Consider the following 23471-nt stretch of genomic DNA (forward strand, 5'->3'; position numbering starts at 1 on the left):
CAGTGAAAGCTGCGTATGAAGAGTACTGTGTTGTTTTCAGAGAGCGCTTAAGCGCATGTGTATGAAACCTGAACGCATCATCATAAGTCAGCGTATCGTCTCAAGACCCTGACATTTATAGTAAAGCATAAAACATGAGAGTTTATGCTCCATTCTTGCCCACATGGAGACACACACCCAAACGGGCTAATGTAGACACACAAATTCGCAAGCACCAATCCCCAACCATGCACACAAAAACACCAAATTTTAACCCCGACCCCAACACGACCACTTGATTAAATTGTTCTTTCATTTAAAATATCAGTCAGAGAATATTCAACATATTTTTTTTAACTGAAACTAAAGGAGGTTTGATAGAATAATAACAAAATATATCTGCTCTTTAGTGTTTTTAATGCAAATCACTTTTCATCTCCACACATTGCATCACTCTGTTTAAGCTACTGCATAACATGCTTTCACTGAGTAGTGAAATCCCACTGAACAGATACCTTCAAGGTGACATTGCATCATTTCACGCATTATTCCTCTGTAACTGAGCCTGTCATTTTCTGTATCTTTGTAATATCTGAGATCTTGAGTAGAATTCAAATGAAAGATGTAGGTTAGTATCTCACTTGATGAATTACTATCTTAATTAAGCCTGAATGAGCCCTGCAGCTATAATGTAACTTTGTCACGCTTAACAACAGAACCAGTAAGATGGGAGCAACTGGTGTCATTAACTTTAAAACAAAGTTTATCACTTTTTTCCTAGCATGCTACTATCCTGCTAGCACAATGTTACCGTTTCATGTGTATTTATGTATTTGCTGTGTATAAAAATCCCGATAGAAAAGCTAATGTGAGAGCTCATGTAGCATCCATGAGGTATTCAAGTGTCAGTGTCTGCACTGACCTGCTGGGGAAGTGTACTGATCTCAAATACATCAGACTTTTTAAAAGATGAGGACTGTTGAATTCATCTGATGAGCTACCGAGCATCTGACAATCTTCTATTCAGATGCAAAGCCAGGTGAGCCATTTATCACAAATCCTGCATTCGCTCACACAATCCGTCACCGAACCACATTCAATTTTGCAACTATTTTGGGACGTGGCTGCAGTTGCATCTGTGTTATTGTATTTATCTTCTTCTTTTCACAAAAAGAAAGCTATGCCAAGTATGAGACAAGGTATTAGTGACTTCAAAGAAGTGAGAAACATGTCAGAGAAATCATGAGGGACTAATGGGCTCATGCCAACTCCACCTCCAGCGGGATGTTGTCCTAATCCTGGAGTGTTTTGGGGGATAAGCCCCAATGTTGGCTCACGGAGACAATTCTTTCCAGCTCGATCTCATCAATTTCTCAGTGAAGGGTCCCCATCCAATGTTCTCCCCTTTTGTTGTGCTGTGACTTGTGTCATCTCCCAATTTATCGCACTGTGAGCGGGCAGTTTTTATCATGAAAGGTTTCTCTCCGCCTCTTTCACTCTCTGCTCCTTTGCTCCCACAGTCGTTCTCTCCCCTCTCTGTTCTGCTCTGTTTGCCGCTGCTGAAGTCTTATGGCAAGATCACAGCAGTGACACAATGTGGTCACAATTCACAAGACTGATTAACCCCCCTCCCCATTTATAATGTACTGAAACCTATTTCTGTCAGTTCCTTCACCCAAACTTTGAGCCTGATAGATTTCTCTTGTTTTCTGTAATATCTGTAGGTCCTGTTTGATGAATGTCAACAATACATAGTCTTCTAAAGCAACAGCAAATATGCGTGAATTGAATTTGCATAAATGAAATTTAATGTAATGAATTTAATAATGAACTGCCAGCGATGAAACACTTAAGATCTCCACCAGAATCAACAAATAACAGGATAAAGTAATGCGCTACTTAGCAAGAAACAGACAACAACAAACTACTTATTAACAGTAAAATGGCTTTGAAGTTGCAGTCACAGATTAAATTCTCTCTAACTGCGTTATAATCACAGCCAAATAGCACCCCACTTCACCCCCCCTCCCGTCCGTACCCCCATTTCCACCCACCCCAAAAAAGGTAAAACGACTACCATGTGAAGACCGCTCATCAATGATGAATATTCATAGCTCTTTGGTAATGGCCGTTTATATAATCAGCGGGGATGGGGTTGGAGATGGATATGGGTTAATTATCAAGAGCAGTTTTAATTGCATTCTTCGTCACTGCGATGATGTTTCCGAATTAGCGAGAGTCTTTCTTTCTTTGTTTATGCGCATGCATTTGGAGTCAGTTAAACCAGCTGATGTGGAGACAGGATCTCTGAATGTTTTTTCTGCTTCCATAACTTCAGTAGATGAGAAAATGAAGCCCCGGTAGACGGGCTACAGGGCTCGAGAGAAGTCTGTGGAGATGCCTGCGGAAGTGAGGATAGTGGAAAACATGCTCCTAATTCTTCCCAGGGTCTCACCCTCTTAACCCCTCCACTGTTCTGAAGGCTTCAGCATTTTCTTGCAAGCACTGAAGTCCCTGTTCTGGGATACCAGATCCACTTGTAACTGTTTGCAACGATTATATGTTAAGAGACATTTCTGGAATGTCAGGCTCTTGAGTTTGACTAGCCAGTTTCAGTCATGAACTAAAACACTGATGGTTAAACTCGGGCTTTAAACATTAACATAAATGTATTTAAGCTGTATATATGTTAATATTTAACTGTGGAAGATAGGTGAGAAATAGATTTGTTATGTTTTACATAACAAATGTACATTTCCTGAAAAACAAGCAGACTTTGTATTTCTCTACCTGCAAAAAGAAGGCACTGGGTACATGCTGATCAGCCACTCTTGGGAAATCTTGGGTCTTGGGTTTCGTGAAGATGTTAGGTTGATACTCACCACCTGAGTATTGCTATACTCCACAAGGACAGCCTCCCCACAGCACAGCATAACTGCAGTGATGTAAAGAAAACAAAAAACACAAAATTCAGAATAAGCAGCCATCAGAAATAACTTACTTCATAATTTATTGATTCATTTTCATTTCCAATATTTTGGTTGTTACTTCAGTGCACTATGGGTCAAACAGCAACTTTTTATTTTCCCACTGAGCTGCAAATGAAAGATAGATTCCAGTGAAGCTACCTATGTTTTTCTAGAAGCCAAAAATGGTTTATACTTAAAAAAAATCTTAAGAAATACAGGAGAATGTACTATTTGAAAATAAAATAGCAAAAGAAATAAAAGAATACATAAAAATAAAAGAATTAAGAAAAACTACATAGGGAGGATGCACTTACAGATTCTTATCGTTTTTGTTTACACCTGTGGTGTCAGGAGCAAGAGTTACTATGTTCTGAAAAAGTATTACATCACATTTTGCATCAAAAATTGGTGCAATCGTCCAACCGATATCACGACAAACATGTAATACACAAGCTGGGCGCACTTTGCCTCTCCACAGCGTGAAATGGACACGCATGCAGAAGTTGCAGTAAGCTGCAGTACCAGCAGAGGGAGCTATTTTAATTTAAGCCAACAAATAAAATAATCACGGGAAAACATTTAAAAAGACATTATTAACACATTTACACGTAAATACAGATTAGCAAGCTAGCTTAATCATTTCTGGCACAAGGAAGGTATGAAGTACCTTCCTTGGTCAGTAGTGACTTCATGGCTTTAAATATGTTATCTCCCCTCAGCTGGTTCTGCAACATCTGCATGCGTGTCCTTTACATGTTTTGGAGAGGCAAAGCGTGTAGTGGACACAGTGGACGGACGTGTCTATTCAACCCACTCCCAAATGTCTTTTTTCCTTTTTCAATATAATAATGTCGATTTGCAGCCATAAAGTGCATTTTGTGACAAATTAAAAGGTACAGGCTAGCCAGAGATCGACTATACATTTGTAATCTAATCAACATACTCTAAGTGGGCGGGGCTTAATCAGCAGACAAAGGAAACTATGAATGACAAAATAGTTTAAATTGTATACTGCCTTTGACCACAGTACACGAACAAAACAGACCGCATCTTCTCCAGCAGCTCTCTAGAGCTTAGAGCAAGTGTCTCATCCAACAACATTGTCGGCCACTGATGATAGAAACGTCAGCGTGTGATAAATAGGACCATTTTTGGTTGGATGAGGAGAGGTGTAAGCTCCTTCAAACAGGGATCAGGTGGTAAAGAGGATAAGAAGTGGCTTGGTTCAAGAAAAGTGCCACAACCCATGGATTCTCCAGACGCTCACATTTATGACAAGGGTGGTTTTCCCTCGTCTTTCGCCGCAGATTCCCTGGCTCTTCCTCATGGGGCATCAATCACCAAGCCCCTCATCGCCACAAACCATTCATGTAGCCTGCACCGTGCCCCAAAAAAGAATGGCCTGTCATTTCTATGGTTAAATTCAATCCCATCCACTTGAACATGCATCGACAGGGATCCGTCGGGACGAGAGCGTCATTCATCACGCCTCAGCTGCTGTTGTTGCTGTGCATAGTGGTTTACGTGTGTGTATGGCAGCAGCCCAGATTTGTCTTGGAGACGCCAGGGAAAGATGATAGGAGCGCAACGTGATCGGCAAAGCAATAGAGCATTTAAGCTTGCATCAGACAGCGTGAGATTATGATTTTTTCCCCTCTTCTTCTGTCTCTGTGAGGCAAGAACAGAGCACAGCTGTAGCTGTCTCGTCTTTTAGCCCCCCGCCCTTGATTCTTACTCACCCCACTGAGCTTCAATATTGGCAATTTTAGGGTCACAATAGGCCCCAGTGGTAGGTAAAATGGATGAGAGGTCAGACCGTATGCCTGTAAATCCCCACATGTGTTTTCATTTTGATGTAATTGACAAAGACAGAAAACAATGGCTTAGATTTAAAGATGAGGTGACCAATGGGTTCATTTTTCTACAATTCTGTGCTTTTTCATCTCCAACCCATTTGATGGAAAGTAGATAATAGATATTGTAGATCACAATAGCATTCACATTACTGTGCAGCATGCGTAGACACGTGGTGGGATGAGTAGTACACTTCTGATTTTTCACTACAAATCCTGTCCAAAGTCCAGATGGATGGCCCTTTGTGGGCGATTTTTAAAATAAGTTTACAAGTTTATGGAAATTTCTGAAACTCTCAAAATGACAGAACTAATTATAAAAACAAAATGCGTCATGAGTGCAAATTTAGCTTCCTGTCACTTTTTTGTTTTTACCCTTGCATTCAAGTGCGGTTTAATGTGTGCCTAACATTTCTCAGAACAGTCCAGAAAATTTATATTTCATTCTCCTTGTCATATTTTCAAAGCAAAACAAAGTGAATGACACTGGTAATGATGCTAATCTTCTTCTTCTATTCAAGCCCATTGTTTTGTCTGTGTTCCCACCACAAGTCCATCTGAATACCCCTCAATCCCGCCCCCCATCATCATCTTCCTAATGAGTGACTTGTCTGCTGCTGGTATTTATAGTAATTCCAAGAGATGTCATCCACTCTGATTGCCGCATTTTGTTTTTTGATGTCCTGGGCAATTGCATTGCAGTAAGCAACAATATACTCGTCTGTTCTGTGCCTTATTGGTTATGAGCTGGAGTGAGCGCCACAAAGCATGAGTTGAACAAACTCATTTCCTTTTCTCTTTGTTTACAAGCATGAGCTTGCATGCATACCAGCTATACCTACGTGACAGCTGACCAAGAAGCAAAAAGGATTTTAGTTCACACGTCTTCTCTATTCTAATCCAAAGAAGATCTTTAACATATAGTATAAGCAGCACCTTATTAAGTTGCTCATAAAAAGATCCAAACACAGTCATATATTCATGTGTCAGTTGTTCTTTTATTAAAGGCTATGAGCTTCTGCTATATGCTTTAAGCTACTTATCAAAAAGACGGCCATGGAACTGCAGCAGGTGTGTACCATTCATCAGGGAAGTCTCAGTGTCCCCACTGTCAGCTGAGTGGGGAATATCCCCTCCTGCTAAAGTGTCTGGACCCTCCGGGGAAGTCAGGCGCATACAGTTATGCAGCTTTATTGGACTTATATATCTGTTTTATGTATTAGCAGGCATATAGCTGTGAAATATTTACATTATTCTAGACACAGGCGAGCAGAGTTCGCAAAGTGCCCGCAATCTAAAAACAATAAAGAGCAGTCTATCTCTTTATCGCTGCCATTTTATGAAATGACTTGAGGCAGGAGATGGTTTTGATGCTGGAATGTTGGGGGTCCGGAGCGTTCTTCTTCTGTCTCTGAGTATTTTAGAGTGGCTGCTTTTATGAAGTGCATCTTAATACTGCACCACAATAGGGGCTCTGACTTTTTAGGTGAGCAAGGCTGTCACATATTTTTCTAGTAATAAATCATTCCTACTATAGGACTTTTTATTTCCTGTAGTGTGGATTTGCCTGATTCCTTTGAGAACAAAAAAAAACGGCACCTCCACAAATGAGCTGTGACTCTTCGATAGCGAGGTTTTCATTTTTCTGAAATGTTAACTTGCTGTACGTGGTATTTTTTTTTCTTTTTTCCATGTCCGGTGGGCTTTACTTACTGTTGTGTTTTGGCATTTCCGATGCTAACAGAAAAAATGCATTTTTAATGAGCAAACTTTAAAGTCAGTTTCTTTTTATTGCCGTACTGTTGGGATAACAGCTGGAGATGACTGCTATTCTTTTAACTAATAAGATTTGTATGTAATTTGAACAAATTTGCAGCTATTGAGGCCTTTCATGGCCCTTAAAACCTTCACTGAACTTTGAGATGTCTTTGCAGTGCATTGCAGTGTGTGCTTAAAATGCTAAAAAACAAACAAACATTGTTTTAATTGTTTCCTATTAGCGTGGCCCAAAATAACTTGACAATATATTCCAAAACACTTCTAATTATCTTTTTTCTCTTCACACACGGTATACATCTTGTGCCTTGGTGACTGCAATTCCTGTTTGTGTCTAACCTTATCAAAGGTTCATTCTGGTGTGCCTCTTGAACAGCTTGGCCAGTCAGACCCACATATGCCTTCCTCTCAAGAAGCCGACCAGACCGCCAAACAGCTGCTGCTCTCCTGACCAGACTAACTCAACACACCAATCATGCAACATGCTGCAGGGGCAGCTGGAGTACACTGACTAAGGTCATATTGCACACAGTGTACTTTATGCAGAAACTCGTGCATGCATGCATGCACAAAGCCAGACACTGTAGAACAGACGCACCCGCAAGAGCGCATTACCAGTGGCCTTTTTCTAATTCACTGTACTGCGAGTAACCGGGTGGCCGGCAGATGAAGTTTACACATGGAAATACAAATTGTTGGAAGAAGAGACAGCCGCTCGTTTCTGTAGACAAGACAAGTGCAAACCATTTACACAATCCACATTTTTCTCTTTGTTGTGTGCAATCATGTCAGCTGAACCATGAGGAAACAGTTCAGTGTGTGAGCAAATCAAGAATCAATGTAATGATATGGCCCATTAAGTTATGAAATGAGGTTCTTCACAAATTGTTTTGCTTCTAGTAGATTTCTCCAAACAGGTTCTCCTGTAATGGGCTGGAAAGACAAACACCTCTATCAGCAAGTCAACTTCAGCCTCAGTCCTGGTTTCTATTCCTGTGTTTATTTCCTGTAAGTGGGGAAGGGATCAATTTTTTATGCAGCTTAAACAAATTTGATATGTAGATCTGATTTGTAATCACACACTGTACAAGGCATTTTGTTTTGTTCTGGTGTTTACTTCACGTGTAATCTCAGATAATTTGGTAAGAATAGGCGGTTAAAGTACTACGACAAATCCAGTGAAATACAAATCATAGCAAAGTCAGAGCTACACTATACGATGAACCATATGCAAACCCCACATGCTATTTTTAAACTGGCCACACTCTTATTCTGATATTAATTTCATCAACAATGACTTAGTTAATGTGCCGTGACGGTTGTAATTATAAACATAATATCAAATGCAACCACCCCATTATCACTGGGGACACATGGGAATCAGTAAGCAATCATGTATGCCGCTTGATATTTTAAACCTTGTTTGAGCAGCCGATTTCAGCAAGGTGTTAGCACCTTGTCGCCGCTCATCAAATTAAAATTTTGAACCTGAACAGCATGAACGAGGCTGCTGAATACCGAATTAGAAAGAAGGAAATCTATCTAGCATCTCTATAAGGTCAGAAATTTCATAATATACAGTCTCCGTTGTGGGAGCATTGTGGGTGAATTTAAAATGCATTATGTTTTGGGTGAAAAAGCATTTAAATTCATACTGCCGAATGTAAATGAAATGTCATAACCCACTGTGTGCTTTCTACCACTTAACATATTCATTTCAAACAACAGCTAAACAGAGCAGCCCCGCACTGCTTTGATAAATACATTCATTTATATGCTTGGGTATTTAAGAAGAGAGAGTGCCTTCAGCATCAGATATGCATAATAGTATACAGTACTGTGAAAATCACCACATCTGCTCCATAATGAAAAGGTCTTTGCAAAAGCTGAAAAAAATCCAGCAACTCTATTTGAATTTATAAAATCCCACACACCATGTGTGGAGGGCAAAATGCAAATACATGTTTTAATATTTCACAAAAAGAGAAGCATTAGTTACATAATTTAAATTAAAGTGTTTTGTATTTGGCAATATTTGCAAGAGACACTGAGCGACAGGAATGGGTCTGTCTCAACACTATATAAACATTTATACTGAGTTCAAAGTCAGCTTAATCAACCTGCTGGAGGATTTCTCTTTAAGAATATTTATGGGCTTAAGCGATACTTCAGGTGAAGTCTGGGTTATAAGTAAAGATGAAAATAGACGTGCGTTATTCATTTATACCAGTCAGGAAGTAGCTATAAGTACTAGTAATCAAGACTGGCCTCACTTGTGCTTCACCACAATACCAATCACTTTGCAGCACTTGTGTCACCTCATGTTACCGAGATTTAAAGGAACATTGTCTCTGAAATGGGTTTCCCATCATGTCAGTCTAATTGTGACATATTATGTTTGATTTCAGGCCATGGGGATGTTTTAAAACATCTACGTTATCACCACCCTCGGCTCACGTTGTATCTGAAAGTGTTTTATGGCTCAAATAGTATGAAAGCAATAATGTTTTTAGTCTCGGAGGTTAGCGGATCCATTAAGGTCCAACGATGGCATACTGAACTCAGTTCAGGATAAAAAAAAAATCCCTCCTAGTGTTAACAACACCTCCCCTTACATTGATTGGCAATTAAGACCCACTGTCCAAAGTCTATATTACTAGGAGAATGAAAAAAAAAAAAGCCCGTCCATTAAGGGTTCAGTTGAAGCTGCAGTTCTCTCCCAGGGCCATACCATGAGGTTTAATAATAAAGTTAGCAGCCATCATAATGTACCCTCTGTGGATCACAGTTCATTAATGCAGTTACAGCCTTACAAGAGTATAAGGGCTGAGAGGTGACACTGTATTGATTACAAAACCGCCACCCCATATAGAAAAATAGACATGCGCAGGCACACACGAACACACCCTACACCTGACCCATGTCAGCCTTGTATATAGTGAGGCCAGCAGTGATGATTCAGCACTTTCACCACAGAACCAGAGTTCAGTTAAATGCAGGGCATGAGGAGGAGGAGGGGGAGGAGGAAGGTGCGTGGTGGAATCCAGCCAAGCCTTTAGAGTGGAGAGTGTGTGGTGGGTGGAAGGGTAAGAGTTGCAGGATGGGGGTCGGTGGTGATGTCATCTGATGTTTGGAGTGATGGATAACCTTACCAAGGCTAGAGGGCACACATAAACACACAAACGCATATAGGCATTTCTACACAAATATTTACAGTAGAAGCAAACTTGTGCACTCTTACAGAGAGAAAGAGTAAAGTGCGCACGCACATCGCAATATTCAGCTCTCGCTGTAACCGATGTAGGCTCGCACACACACACAGACCCACATTTTTAACTGCACACGCAGATGGAGGCATCCGCCCACGTATGGGCACAGAGTTTTCTCTTGGTATTAAAGCACTTCTTTGGCTCTGATGCCTTGTCACTTATCTTAAGCACTGGGAAGACGTGGGGGAAGGGGGAGGAGAGAGAGAAAGATGACACACGAGCCAGCTTCATTCTGCTGACTGCTCAACTTTAGGTGTTGGTGAGTACAGATTAACAATGACGGAAGGTACTAACATCCATCCACCGTAAACTGTGATTCACTTGAACTTTTTTCATCTTCTAGATCCAAAGTCATCTTAAGTTAAGTCTCTTCACACAGAGCTGTCAGGTCTTTGATGCTCATGTACTGCGTACTGTATTATTATTAATAGATCTTGTGCAGTCTTTGCATACATACCTTTTATCTTATATAAAAGGCTTAAATAGCCTTTGCTAGGTAGATGTCAGTGATGATCAACTGAAATGATTAAACTGTTTTATCACAACTTTGACTCATGACATACTGATGGAGCTACAGTGAATCAATACAGTGAATTAATACATACTGCGCAGATTTTTTTCCCAGTTATTACGAAATGTAGAAATCATGCTGGGTTCTCTATGTGTCTCCTAAATGTGTTGCATCTCTGCTGCGCACATCTGTCCCCATTTACATTCTTGGATATCTGGCTCATTCCCTTCACCTGAAATATTCATTTCCTTTTCCATCTCCATTTCAAACTTGCATGTGTTTGTTTCCTCTGACTTCTAGTTTGGTGCAGTGGAAGGATTTTCTTTCTTCCTCCCTGACTTTCCTTCTTTCTCCTCCCTTTGTCTTCCTCTGTCTGTCACACTCTCTCGCTCCCTTATGAGCTTTCATTCCCTCTCACTTCTTTGTCAACCTCCTCTTGTAAAGAGAGCGAATGTCTATTTTAAGCAATGTGTCATGCACCAGCCACCCCCACACAGACACAGCGCAGAGGAGAAGACTGGCACAACTCAAGCATGTTGTGTGTAAGTATCTGGGTGCTCGTGCGCCCTGTGCTGGGAAGATCATGCTCCCTTTTTTTTCATAACTTTAACAAAACACAGCCTACAAAAGGGCCACAAGAAGCATCGGTGATGTCACGGTTTCTGATATGTTTATTATACATGCTTTAAATTAAACATACAACTGAGTACTCACAGGCTGGGAAATATAAGTGCTTTTACATGCTTCTAAGCCCAACTAAGGATCCACTAGGAGCAGTTACTTTGGTTAGAAATGGCAAAAAATTTATGAAATTTGACAACTCAGTAGTCAGGAATCATGGGAAAACACTTGTTATATCAAATATTAGAATCTTATAAAATTCCGCTTGATAGTATTATAAACTCATTCAGTAGCTGGCATTTAATACCATATCTAATAATGTATCACATACATGCATCTCTCATTTGATATTGGATATACATTTATTCATGTTGTACATCAAAAAGTACATTTTTCTTTAAATGAGATCTCTGATTTAGTGTGGCACACCTTCTCCATTAGATGCAAAATGGATCATTTTTAATTGCTTCAACTGACCTCACTTTTACGATATTAATATCCCCCTTTTTTTTACACAATAACCCATCTAAAAAATGTTAATTCCTATTTCTTTTTGTGTTCCAGTGTTCTGACAAAACGTCCTACTTTGTCAAAACATCCTACCGTAGCGTAAATTTATAGTCATGTCTATCAGTCCGTCTTACCTTATCACAATATACTACCTTACGTGGGTTTTTTTTGCCTCCATCGTACATATCTATAGGTAGGATGTTCGGATGGCCAAATCACACTTATCAAAACGTGCTTCCTGCATGGATTTATTTAGGCAGGAGGACTAACATTAATTGACAAGGTTTACGTTGTATGCCAGTTTACAGAAGTTAAGATGTACTAAATCAAGACTTGAAATATGACTTAAATTGAGACTCCAAATTGGAGTATTTGCGCAAAAAACAAAACGCATGTTAGCTTGAAAAGTTAACAAATTGACAAAAGCTTAAGGAAAACAAGTATCGACTGTAATAAAGCAGTAAAACATATAATACTAACCGTTTTTCGCACGCACGAGATCGGGGTAGAATCAAATAATAGGCGTGTACTATTAAAAGCAAAAACATGGCTGTTTTGAGTTGTACGCATGCGCAGTAACAACAAGTAGGACAGCTTGATAGGTTGGGTGTTTTAATAACTTAGTAATGTTTAATTTACATGGTTGTTACTTTAAAGAAGTCTTTCACGTGTATGGCTTCTAACTGAACGACTGGGAACAGTTATCACTAGCCCCTCAAATTTATATACAGTAATACACCCCATACAAAATATGCACGATCTATAAGCTATTGATTTTAAAACATCATATTGAACATGTAATATGCTGACACAGGTACACGGGCAAAAGGTTTTATTCCTCTTTTGATCTGCAATGAACACAGCAAGTATCACTGTGATTTATTTTAAGTACCTTGTCAGTTCTGTGCTGACACGCATGTTACGCATGCATACATAATATTCAGGCTTTTGTCTGCAGCAGATTGAAGTGTATATGAGGCCGGCTACAGTATGTAAAATACCCGCGAACAGAGTCAGTGTTCCACTGTGATTTAAATGTGTGAACATCCTGCTTCTTATATTTCTAGTATACACAAATGTGTGCTTTCAGCTTTTTTGTCTCTAATCTCGCAAACATCTCACCTCCTTCTGCTCCTTTCCCCCTCCTCTCTCACTCTCTCTCCTTCTCTGATAGCTGGGTGTGAGATGACTCACGGGACGAGGCAAAGCGCCGGGCACACACGGCTCTCAGGTAATGAGAAATGATGTTGGTGTCAATGGTGGAATCGTCCAAATCATCCCTGAGCTGAGTTACATAATTCAAATATCATTCTTATACTCCCCCTCCTCTTTTATCCGTTATCACTGCCTTGTCCTCTGGCACACTCTCCTTCGCTTACTCTCAGTTCAAACAGATTTGATTTCTATTCCTCTATGTTCCAGTGACATCGCCGCTCCTCCGAGAGGAGTGTGCTCGGATTGGAACAAGGATCAAGTCACCCATCACAGCGAAGCATGCAGGGAAAGGCCAAGAGGTAGAAAATCTGTCTGCCTATACCTGTAAGTTGGAGTATATCTTTTATCTTTTTTTAATATCTTTTTTCTTTGGCATGCTTGATGTTTATGTTTGTTGTGCGCTGTTGTATTTTTGTCTGTTGCAGTTTGTCTGTGTGTGTCTGTTTTAATGTTCCTTTCTTTGTTCCCCCGCCATTTTTTTTTTAACTCTGACCTTAAAGGGATTACCCAGTGAAATAAATAATTCAGCATTTGGGGAAATAAGCTTATTAGGTTTCTGCTTCCAACACTTACAAGAGAAAATTTAAACCACCATCAACATTTCTGTAGGCTATGGTGAAATGACTCTGCAGCCAGCTCCTGGTTAGCACGTTTTCAGCTTCTACAAACCTCACTAATAAACATGTAATTTCTCTGTTTGGCTATTTGCTTAAATATTTCACAGAGGAATAACCGTCGGCTAATTTTCTTTTTCTCGTCGTCTAGGCCAATAGCTCAGAAATGAAAGATGTACCAGTGTTGGGAACATAAGTTTGTTGTTGGCTGGATGGGTACATCAACAAATTAGTTTAAAAAAAAACATGCATTTAATAAATTCATTTCAGTAATCTGATGAGTATTTGCCTGTAAGAGAACAGTCTCATTCAATTAACACCAACGTCAGCCTGTTTAGGTTTTTGAACAGGAGGTTAAGTTGCTATTTTTGCCATGTTTGGAAACCTTAAGCAGTTTAATATGTTGATAGAACCAAGTAAAGTCAAGGACATAAACCCGTGGAAAATCACAATCTGTCATTTTCAAACATTGGTCATCGCTATAACAAGATAAAATATTTATAGGTGGGACTTAAAGGTGTTTGTAGTTATAAGGCAATCATAATAATCAGACAAGCTCTCATCCCTTGGCACTAAAAATAAAAACCGAAGAGAATAAAATAAAAAGAACTACAATAAATGATCATATTTTCCTAAAAATGGAAAGAGAAGAAAATATGTGACTATAATAATAGTATAATACCTCTGATGATGTAATTTAACAGCTCTGTGTTGTTATCACAATGCTGATATGATATGTAATATACCTACTGCTAATAGATGGGAATAAGGGCGAAAAGAAAAGAAAACCTTTCTAAGGATTCTCTATACTGATGCCACACACTGAACACTGGACTGCCCTCGAGGGCTGTTTGTGCTCAGCTTCGGGAAAAGGAAATGAAGTTCACCAGATTGTTTTTTTGGAATCTGAATTGAAAACTTTCCAGGCCAGGGCTGAGTCTGCACCGGCCAGATTGAGGTGAGATAGAGTGGAGAATATGAGCAGAGAGATGAAGTTGACCCCAACCTTTTTTTTCACCCTCCTGCCGTTTAGAGCTGAGACTAGCAGGCTCCTTGGCAAGGTGGGAGAAAATATGCTGTTAACTGTGAGCATGTAGTCACTTCAGCCTCTGTCTCTTTATTTTCATCCACTTGTATTCGCTGTGATTCATTGTTCCCCTGCACTACGTGTCTTGAGTACAGTGCTTGCACTTCCATCTTTTTTGCGCGAGCACTTGCATGTGCATGCACACATGAAGTCTCACACCCTTTTCACTTCCATCTACTCTGTCTACTCTCCTACGTTTCCCTTCTATCCTTCTTCTCTCCAGCAGTGGTTGAAATCTTGGATGTATTGGCATGTCTCCTCTCATCACCCCACCACTTGTGAGGAGGATCGAGGAGAGTTTAGGTGGGAGAGCATGTGTTGAGGCGTAAAGGACCCTCTCAGCCCTAAGCCAAGTCCTGTCCATCCAACGGAGAGCCCAGACGGTGTGATTCAGCCCTCCTGAAGCCCGGCCAACTCATACTCACACAAACACACGCAGTTACACACACACAAGGCACTCGGTGAGAAAGTCACAGACATCCTTTTTCCTCTCTTAAGTCACCACAGTGAGGCTGCACTGGAGGAGAGGCACAAAGAAGAGGTGTGGAGGGGTAGCTCTGCAGATCTCAATCCTCAAGGCAAGGTCACTTTTGCCTGGCTAAAAGCACGCATAAGTGATAGAAGCACTGAGGAGGGTACAGGTAAAAGAAAAGATTCTGGTCTTTTTAAAACTTGGGCCCTGTTTTCCCATCTTTTGGGGTTTAAATTTTTAATAGGGACAAAGATGTTTGGAGTCAGCTCACTACAGAGCAATAACCAGCAGTGTTGAAGCAACTGCAAAATAATCCTACGAGGCTATTGCCCAACATCACAATGTTTATATTTGATACTTTACCGTAAGTGTCTGTAATCTTCAAGTTATCCTGTCACGGTTTTGATTGATTGATTGATTTTATTTAGTTCCAATACATATTAAGACAGTGATAGTGTGCAGGTAATAAGTACCTGAATAAGGAGCAGTAAAAAGTAATCATAAAAATCAACCTATTTCCATAGCGTACCTTTTTTGGAAGCATTTTGCATTGCAGTGATGCCATGTCAACAAAATAGCTTGAGCAATAACATTAACTCCAGTACATTTGCATTTTTCTTGTAGAAAATGTGCTTTGCTGTTCTCTGTGATTGACCCCAGTAATCTCAGATAAAATGGTCACACAAAACCAGATGGTTTCCAAGGTGCAGTGCACGAACAGGAGTGTTTTTGTTAATTTGTAGCACAGCTGGTCACATCTTAGGCATGTCCCCATTGCCCAAAGTTACTCTGCAAAAGCTTTGTGAAGGGTAGTGTGTCATTGTGTTGCCACAACTCAGAAATCTGCACCCATAAACCATTTTTTTGCCTTTGTTGTTTTTTTCAATAACAATATCTACATTTTCTGTAACTATGTAACTAGAGACTTTTGCAAGGTACTGGTCTGTCCCTGTTGGGATCTTTTGTTAACGTTTTGCTCAACAAGCTGAACCTGGGAAAACAAGCACTTTTCTTGAATGACAATTGCCCTGTGGGATTACATTGGAGCTGCTTCACCGTAGCCAGTTGTAGGTATCTTTCTCAGTATTGGACTTCTTCCAAACATTTTTTGTCCTTATTAACAATCTAGACCCCATAAAGTTTGAAAAATACCACCAGGTTTCAAAAATATTGGAATTTTTTTGTTTCAGTATGACTTGTTACAGACAGATTTGACTCCCTCTAGTGCAAACACATATATTGATCTACAAGCATGAGGAACTGTCATCTTTCTAGATTTGAATGCATGATTTGGGGGAGAAAGACCTAACTGACTGACAGCTGATAAGCACGAATCTATAAGCCATGGGGACTTTGGCATGGACATTTTTTGCGGTTTGTTAGCAGTGGGTGCCATAGAGCAGTTCTCACTCAGAATTTCTTTGGATGTAAAATGAAGGTTGTTTTGCATCTAATGATTTTCTTATGCCTTTTAAATGAGCTCCTCTGAGTGTTTTCCTTCACTAGAAACTCCTTTTTGTCAAGTGAAGGCTGTGTGCAGGCAGAAATGGAATGGTGGACCCAAAGTGCAGACTCTCAGAGACGAAAAAGGTGAACTCGAAAACAGCTTTAATGGTGAACCGGACCAAAAACTAAACTGAAAAAATACAAAAAACTAACCAGGCTAGCAAACAGAACACACAGTACAGAACGAGGGTAGATCACAACACAAAGGAAAACACAGAGCTTAAATACACAGAGGAAGCAATCAGGGAATGGGAGACAGGAGGGAAACACAGCTTGGACAAATCAGGGCTGACGAGACAAAGGATGTAAAACCAGACACATTAACATGAGACACAGACTTTCAAAGTAAAACAGGAAACACAGACTGGGCTTACAGTCACAGACTCACAAGCAGACAGTGCAACAGAAGGAACAGAGACGTGGGACCAGGGCAGACACAGACGCCGACTGGACACAGAACAGAGGGAGTATGGAAACCCAAACTTAAGAACTACAAAATCACAAACCAAGAAGAACCGGGGAAAATAGAAATGCAAAACAGAAACCAGAACATTCACAGTAATAAACCAAGATGAGAACACAAATAAAGGTACAAAACTGAAAACACTGGGTCAACAACCCAGGTACCCTAACACTCTTAACCCACCCATGCAGCCAATCCCAAGCTAAATAAAGAATTATTTCCAAATTCCAAATGCTAGATTAATATTATGGACAGATTTCTATTACGCATTATTCTTTTCTCACATAAGGTATCATAACAGGTTGCATTAAGGAGCAAGATTTTTTCCTTTCACAATATTGACTGATTTGCTCATAAAACAAATAAATACATAAATCTTCAAATATTCATATGGCCTGGATTCAGCAGTTCTTGCGGTAGCAGTCTGACATGCCACTAGCACTCGGCTTGATGACAAGCAGCTTTGTTTACCACGTGCAGGTGCTCCCACTTCACAGGACCTAATAACTCATGTCACATTCTTCAGCTTCAAAGTCTATTCAGTCAGTCTACTGAATGTGTGCTCGTGTTACATTTTACTTCACATTTAGCACCAAAAGGTCATAATCCTGGTGAGTTTATTGTGGTTTATCTTGTCAAGTTTTCATTAAGCATGTCACTGCCAGTGTTGGGGCCCTTATTTAAAAAAAGCAATCAGTTCAAATTACACACGTTATTTTTTATACATTAATAATACATGCATTACATTACTGAACTACTGGTTACTATATATGGGCTTATATTTCTTTCTAAATCCCAGACTAGCTTCTTTTTCTGTCCTAAAGCCAATAGGATGTCTGCTTTAGCATTAGCCTCATTGTGTCCAGGTAGATTAGCATTGAGACAGCACTGTGGCAAGGTGCTCCTTGAATGACCAAGAGACCGTCTCTGCCTCATACTCTGTTCACCCTCCCCCTCCTTCTTCAAAACCCAACCTCCACGAAAGAAACAATGAAAGGCTGACCTGCCACTCAGTTCACTACAGTTCATCCACATCTAGGCCTTGAGGGGCTCGGAGCGCCTGAGTGCACACACAGTGCTAACCTTGACTTATGAGTTATATGGATATATCACAGTAAGATCATATAGGAAGACATAGATATGTACTGGGGTTAGGAAAATGAGTGCAGGGTACACTGAATAATATATCAGCATTACTACCAAGAGTGGACCAAGAATACTGTATTTGAACCCATGAATGGGTCAAGGAACAGCAGGAAAAGTAAGAGTAAAGAAGACGAGGGAAGAAATAGAGAGAAAGAGTGAGAGAGGGTGGGTGAGTGTGACAAGCGCCATAACGTCCTCTGAGATGCATTTGGACACAGTGAGCATCTGTCAAAACAAGGCAGCCTCAACGGCCGCCTCACTAATGGCTATGGACGTGAGCGACAGAGGGGTAGGGAGAGGTGGGGAGAGACACACAAGCCTGCTGCTGCACGTGCACACACAAATCACACATGCATACACAGGCACAACAGTGCGGACACTTTTTTTTGTTTGCAGCAAATCATTGATACCAGATTTGTACAAAGCTACAGTGTAATAGCTATTGAACTATTTTGACGTTCGTGCATGAGCGCGTGCGTTCGCGTGTGTGTGTGCATTCATGCACCCGATTATGTTGGTTTCTGTGTGCAAGCGCAGTGTGTGCATGTTTACCTTCCAACTGTGGTTTTTGGTTGTCAGATACTTTCCACCATCTCTCATTGTGATGAATTGGGTGCTGTGTCAATCAGTCATCTGAATTGTTTTTTTTTCCCCTTCTTCATTTTTTTCAAGGCACTTTGGGCTGAGTTGTGTTCACTCTCCATTTCTCTCTCTCTCTCTCTCCCCCTTTCTCTCAGTCTTGCTGTCTCTGTACAAGAAACATCCATAAGAAATCATCATAGGGTTTAAATCAATGTGTTGAAAGAAAATGTGCCTATACGTGGCAGTTACACACACATGTGCGCATTGTTGTCAGCTTACCGTAATTGTAATAGAAATCCTTTTTTACAGGTAACATTGCCCTATCTGTTTGATAAGAAAAACACCAGATTAAATTTAAAGTTATATGAGACATGTACATCATATTTCCCCCTCGGGTGTGTAGAGAGAGTGAACAGGAACAAAACAGTACAGTGCTACCCAAATCTTAACCGCCTAAGGCTACTGCTGCTGTGTGTACAACAGCAGCCCATGCACAAAGAGTAGCATTAGACCCCCAAACTAAATTAATGCTTCAGTTCATTAATTTTCTAAACCCCTATGATTTATACTTAATAATGTGGACATTTTTCTTTCAAAGATCCTTTTAACTAAAATGACATTAAAAAAAAGGGTAAATAAAACAGTTAAATATGAATATAAAGACTTGGTGAGTCATAACTTGGCAAATGCAAATACACTTGGAATGCTGGCTACCAATTACTGTAATTATTCTTCATTCAATGTTAGCAATTAGGCAGAAATGAGTAGAAATGTTTCTTCAGAATTCAACTAAATGCTGTTATTTAATGATGATAATTTGAATTCATTGTGGGAAAATTAAAAGGAAACTATTTTTTAAAACAATATCCAATATTTTTTCAAGAAAATATTCATTGCTTTTTTAAAAGGTTTGAACAAACTGCCGATTTAAACTTTGGCCTGTTTAGCAAAAATGAGGAATCTTGGATGCTAAATGTATTTTTGGTTAAGAGTTCTTTTAGTAGTGCTCAAACAAAACAAAACAACATTTTTAAAATCCAAAAAAGTACCCTGTTATGCACCCATGCCCAGTCAGGAGGATTGATATTAAAGTACTATAACTTGAGCTGGATTTACACATGCACTGCACTCCTGAACTTTCCTAGACATTATCTGCCTGATGTGCATGTGAGAACAAAAAAGTCCAACTCCTGAATATGAATTTGATGGGATGAGTTATTGTGCCTTATTTGCATTCTGAGAGACAATTAAAATGGGTACCGTAGAGCTTCAGAGTCTTTCACAAGAACATGTAGCTCTAGTTCAAATTGTGCAAGATGCAAATGCTCTAGCACTGATCACTACTGATTTCTATTTCCATGATTATGACAGAAAATACAATATAATGTGTAAAAATGTTATTAAATGTTAGTTCAAAAGTCTTTAACGGTGCTCTGCTTATGTTATCCTGTCTGGATACTAGATTGACAGAATTAAGATATTGCTGTACATAATGCATGCCCCCTTAACACACCTAAAAAAAGCTATTAATGCAAAATCTTCTACAAGTGGAACACATCAGGTATGAAGTTAATTATATTACATATAATATTATGTATTACATTAATACTGCTTGTAGATTAAAGCATTACAATATCATAAGCACATGAAAGTTTGAATACACATGAAAATAAAAAGTTAGTGCTACCGAAAAGAATATGTTGACTTGTGACTGGTGATTGGTTACTACTGAAATGGCTGAAAACCATTGTTCATTTTAGTCAAATTGTGCATATAGATGGGAAACTCCTGGAAAAATTTTTTTTTTTGTTGGGACCATTGCCTGTGCCTACAGATGGTCAGGCTGTTAATAGTTATGTCATAACTGATTACGACCGAGCAGCCTTCACATCGCATAACACCGAAATAAAATAGAACATCCACCTACTGTCGCTTGATCCAATCAGCCACCACCCATTGCTGATGTGGACGTTGCCATCTTGTGCTAACAACATAATTTGGTGCCGGACTGTACACAGCAAAAATCAGCCCATGCACTTGCATGAATTAGTCATACCAATCTAAATTTTACCCTGGCTCTAATAATAATGTCAATACCACAACTACCCACATAGGATTATTTAAAAACTCTAATAGACAACAAATTTATATGTGTACCTAACATCATGTTTTTAATAATTAACATTAGGTAATAGTCTTCTATCTCTTGTTCATACAGCCCACTCTTTACCTTGGTTTTGTCTGTGTAAAGCAATTGTTAGTAATCATTTTTGTCTTCATTAGTCTAAAACCTGAAAACCAAATGCATCCTATTTTGATTTTAATTACTTTACGAAATCAACAAATTTATATTTTTTCATCATCAATGTAAGTCCAGAATCCACAGCTAACACTGTGCTGAAAAATAAAAAAAATACAAAAAGATATACATTAGTTAAGAAAAGTAATGTGTTACGTTACTTAATTACTCCCTGTTACACTACTCATTACTATACTTTATAATGTGGTATGACACACATTGTCACATAATTACCATTTAACAACATAAACCTGAAGCTACAGTCCCACAACATCACACAAATCCCTACCCTAATAAGGAAATATACAAACGGTCTTTCTTTTAGAGTTGAGACATGAACACAAAGCTAACAACACAAAGCAAAATTGAAAACCACCCCATAAACTTCAAAGCAACTATTACTGCAGTTTATCTGTAGAAACACTGAGGCTACAGTGCTGCATTTCTGACTGTTCATTACTCCTGTTGTTACCTGTTGAAGATCAGGCTCTGGGTGCTGGCCATGACTTTGTGTTCTTTGCTAGCTTTGTGTTAGCATGTTCCCTATTCAGATGTTTGCAAAGAGCCGATGTTCTGCTAGCATGCAGTTAGTTCAGTCCTGGATGTAGTTTGCACTTTACAATTATACTGTGTTGTACATGAAAATAAAAGGAATGTCCATATCGCCACTCTTAAAAAACACTCCTCTTAGAAACACTCCACCATTTTGCTCCCTGCCACATCAGCTAGTGATAGTGTACATTTCCAGGAGGGAAAATAAATGCTTAATGTTTTTCTTTCTTTCTATCTACTCAGTGTGGATAGGATAGATAAATGCAAGCAATGGCGTTTTTGTAAAGGCAACAAATGTAACATAGTTACTGAATTGAGCACAGTACTGCATTTATTAAAAAATATTGTGCTTGTTAATATACCTATAAGGCTATCAGGTAAGATAAGTCTGTTACGTTAGTCCAGTACATTAATGTGTAACACATAAGCTGTGTGATTAAGACTTTTACTTTACTTTTACCAGACAGGACTCAAAACACATTATTCAGGGACAGCTACAGTTGCCGTGGGGTAAGATGAGCAAGGCAGACAATCAGGACCAACCTCGGTCTGGATTCCTCTCCCTTTCTTCCATCCGTGTCTTGGAGGAACAGCATTGGCAGATGTGCTACCGATTCCCTGGGGCTGATTTTGGAAACATCCAAGAATTTGTAGCTGGGCATGCAACATCTCTCAGGCAGTTCCCTCATATGAAAATAATCTTCCTCCCTCCAATAACTGTGATGATGCTGTTGGATTTCAAAGAAAAGTTTTTGGCTCAGTAAATAAAAATAGTTACCTTCCAATGCATACAATTTAATTACTGATATCATAAGAAACACCCATTATTTACTATATATAGCTTTTCATTAGCCCCTAAAAAACGCAGTGATCGCTGTCGGCCTCTCTCAGTTTTTATCACCACTATTTAGTTTAAAGCTCAGTTTTTAAAACCTTATGATGTAACTACAGCCCAGCCCATGCAGTAGTAAATGAATAACCTAACCTCATATTGTGGATGGATTGTCTCAGTTGTTCTCCTGACTGAAGTTTGGTCTGTTTACAGGATACTGCCATGTGACTGCATATGTCTCCAACCATCAGGAACCCTCACGTTAACAATTATTGAATAGAAAAAAGTTAGCCTTCATCCTCTAGCTTCACTGTGCTAATGTGTTTATATTATGCTAACCATAGCTGGTAGCCAGGTAGTCCAACTTCAGTAACGCTAAAAAAGGCACTGCTGTTTGGTTTTCGGTCTTCATTCCTGTCAGTAGTGATAGCAGAGCTATACGTTTATGTTTTTTCAGAAATCCCTCAGTCAGAACATGGTATATTATGTTCTGGTGGAAACTAGCAAGCTAACGCCCTGCTAACTTCTAACTCAGTTAAACTTCCGTTTTCACGGATGCCTGTATGTTAAACTTAATTGTTACACCTGGTAAAGCGGCAACACTGATCATTTTATTAAGATGAAAGAATTTAGACAGTTTGTAACGCTCAGTGATGCTGCAGTGTTCATTTGACTTTGGGACCTGAAGCGGAGTTTGGACTTGGAAACAGCTAATGGCATCAGACTTAAAGACCGGATTAACATGGGAATGAAAAAACAACAAAAACAATGCAAAAGAAAATAAACAACACTGATTTTAATACAAGAGGTATTTTTTTCTTTGAATTTTAATGTCCAAAAAAGTCTGTTATTACCTACTTCACTCAGAGCTGTGGTTCAATAGCTACCTCCCTAATAGAAAACATCCTCTTGACCTCCTTTGCTGTGGCTTATTCCAGAACATCCTGCACAGTTTAGAGTTTAACATGATCTTCAAGCAGTTCCTACTCAGTTTTTTGTTTTGTTTTCTTTTGTTTTCTTTTTTTGTTGTTGTTTTTTTGCAGTGCCATTGCCTTGAGCGGTTGTGCTTGGTCTCCAACAATGGTTAGGTGGGTCATGTGTTTCAAAGTTACATCCTCATTAATGCCAGTTGAGCAAATTATTGCACTAGATAGATTTGATTTTTTTCACCAATTAAATCACAGTTGTGGCTGATCTGTATACATTTTAGAATTT

General features: G+C 39.4%; 1 long non-coding RNA gene across 2 annotated transcripts; it reads right to left on the bottom strand.

Moving 5' to 3' along the window:
* Positions 1-2139: 2139 nt before the first annotated feature.
* LOC120731823 lies at positions 2140-22516 on the bottom strand. Of its 2 annotated transcripts, XR_005695420.1 has the most exons (5): positions 22410-22516; positions 21968-22152; positions 18853-18897; positions 18544-18739; positions 2140-2914 (listed from the first exon to the last, which is right to left on the bottom strand). It is a non-coding gene; the product is annotated as an uncharacterized LOC120731823 (long non-coding RNA). The 2 variants fall into 2 exon arrangements; XR_005695419.1 differs by lacking the exon at positions 2140-2914 and having other exon boundaries at positions 18266-18739.
* Between the last annotated feature and the right edge of the window lie 955 nt (positions 22517-23471).

Source organism: Simochromis diagramma, unplaced genomic scaffold (assembly GCF_900408965.1).
Source record: "Simochromis diagramma unplaced genomic scaffold, fSimDia1.1 OVJJ01000483.1, whole genome shotgun sequence".
In the NCBI taxonomy this organism is placed as follows: Eukaryota; Metazoa; Chordata; class Actinopteri; order Cichliformes; family Cichlidae; genus Simochromis; species Simochromis diagramma.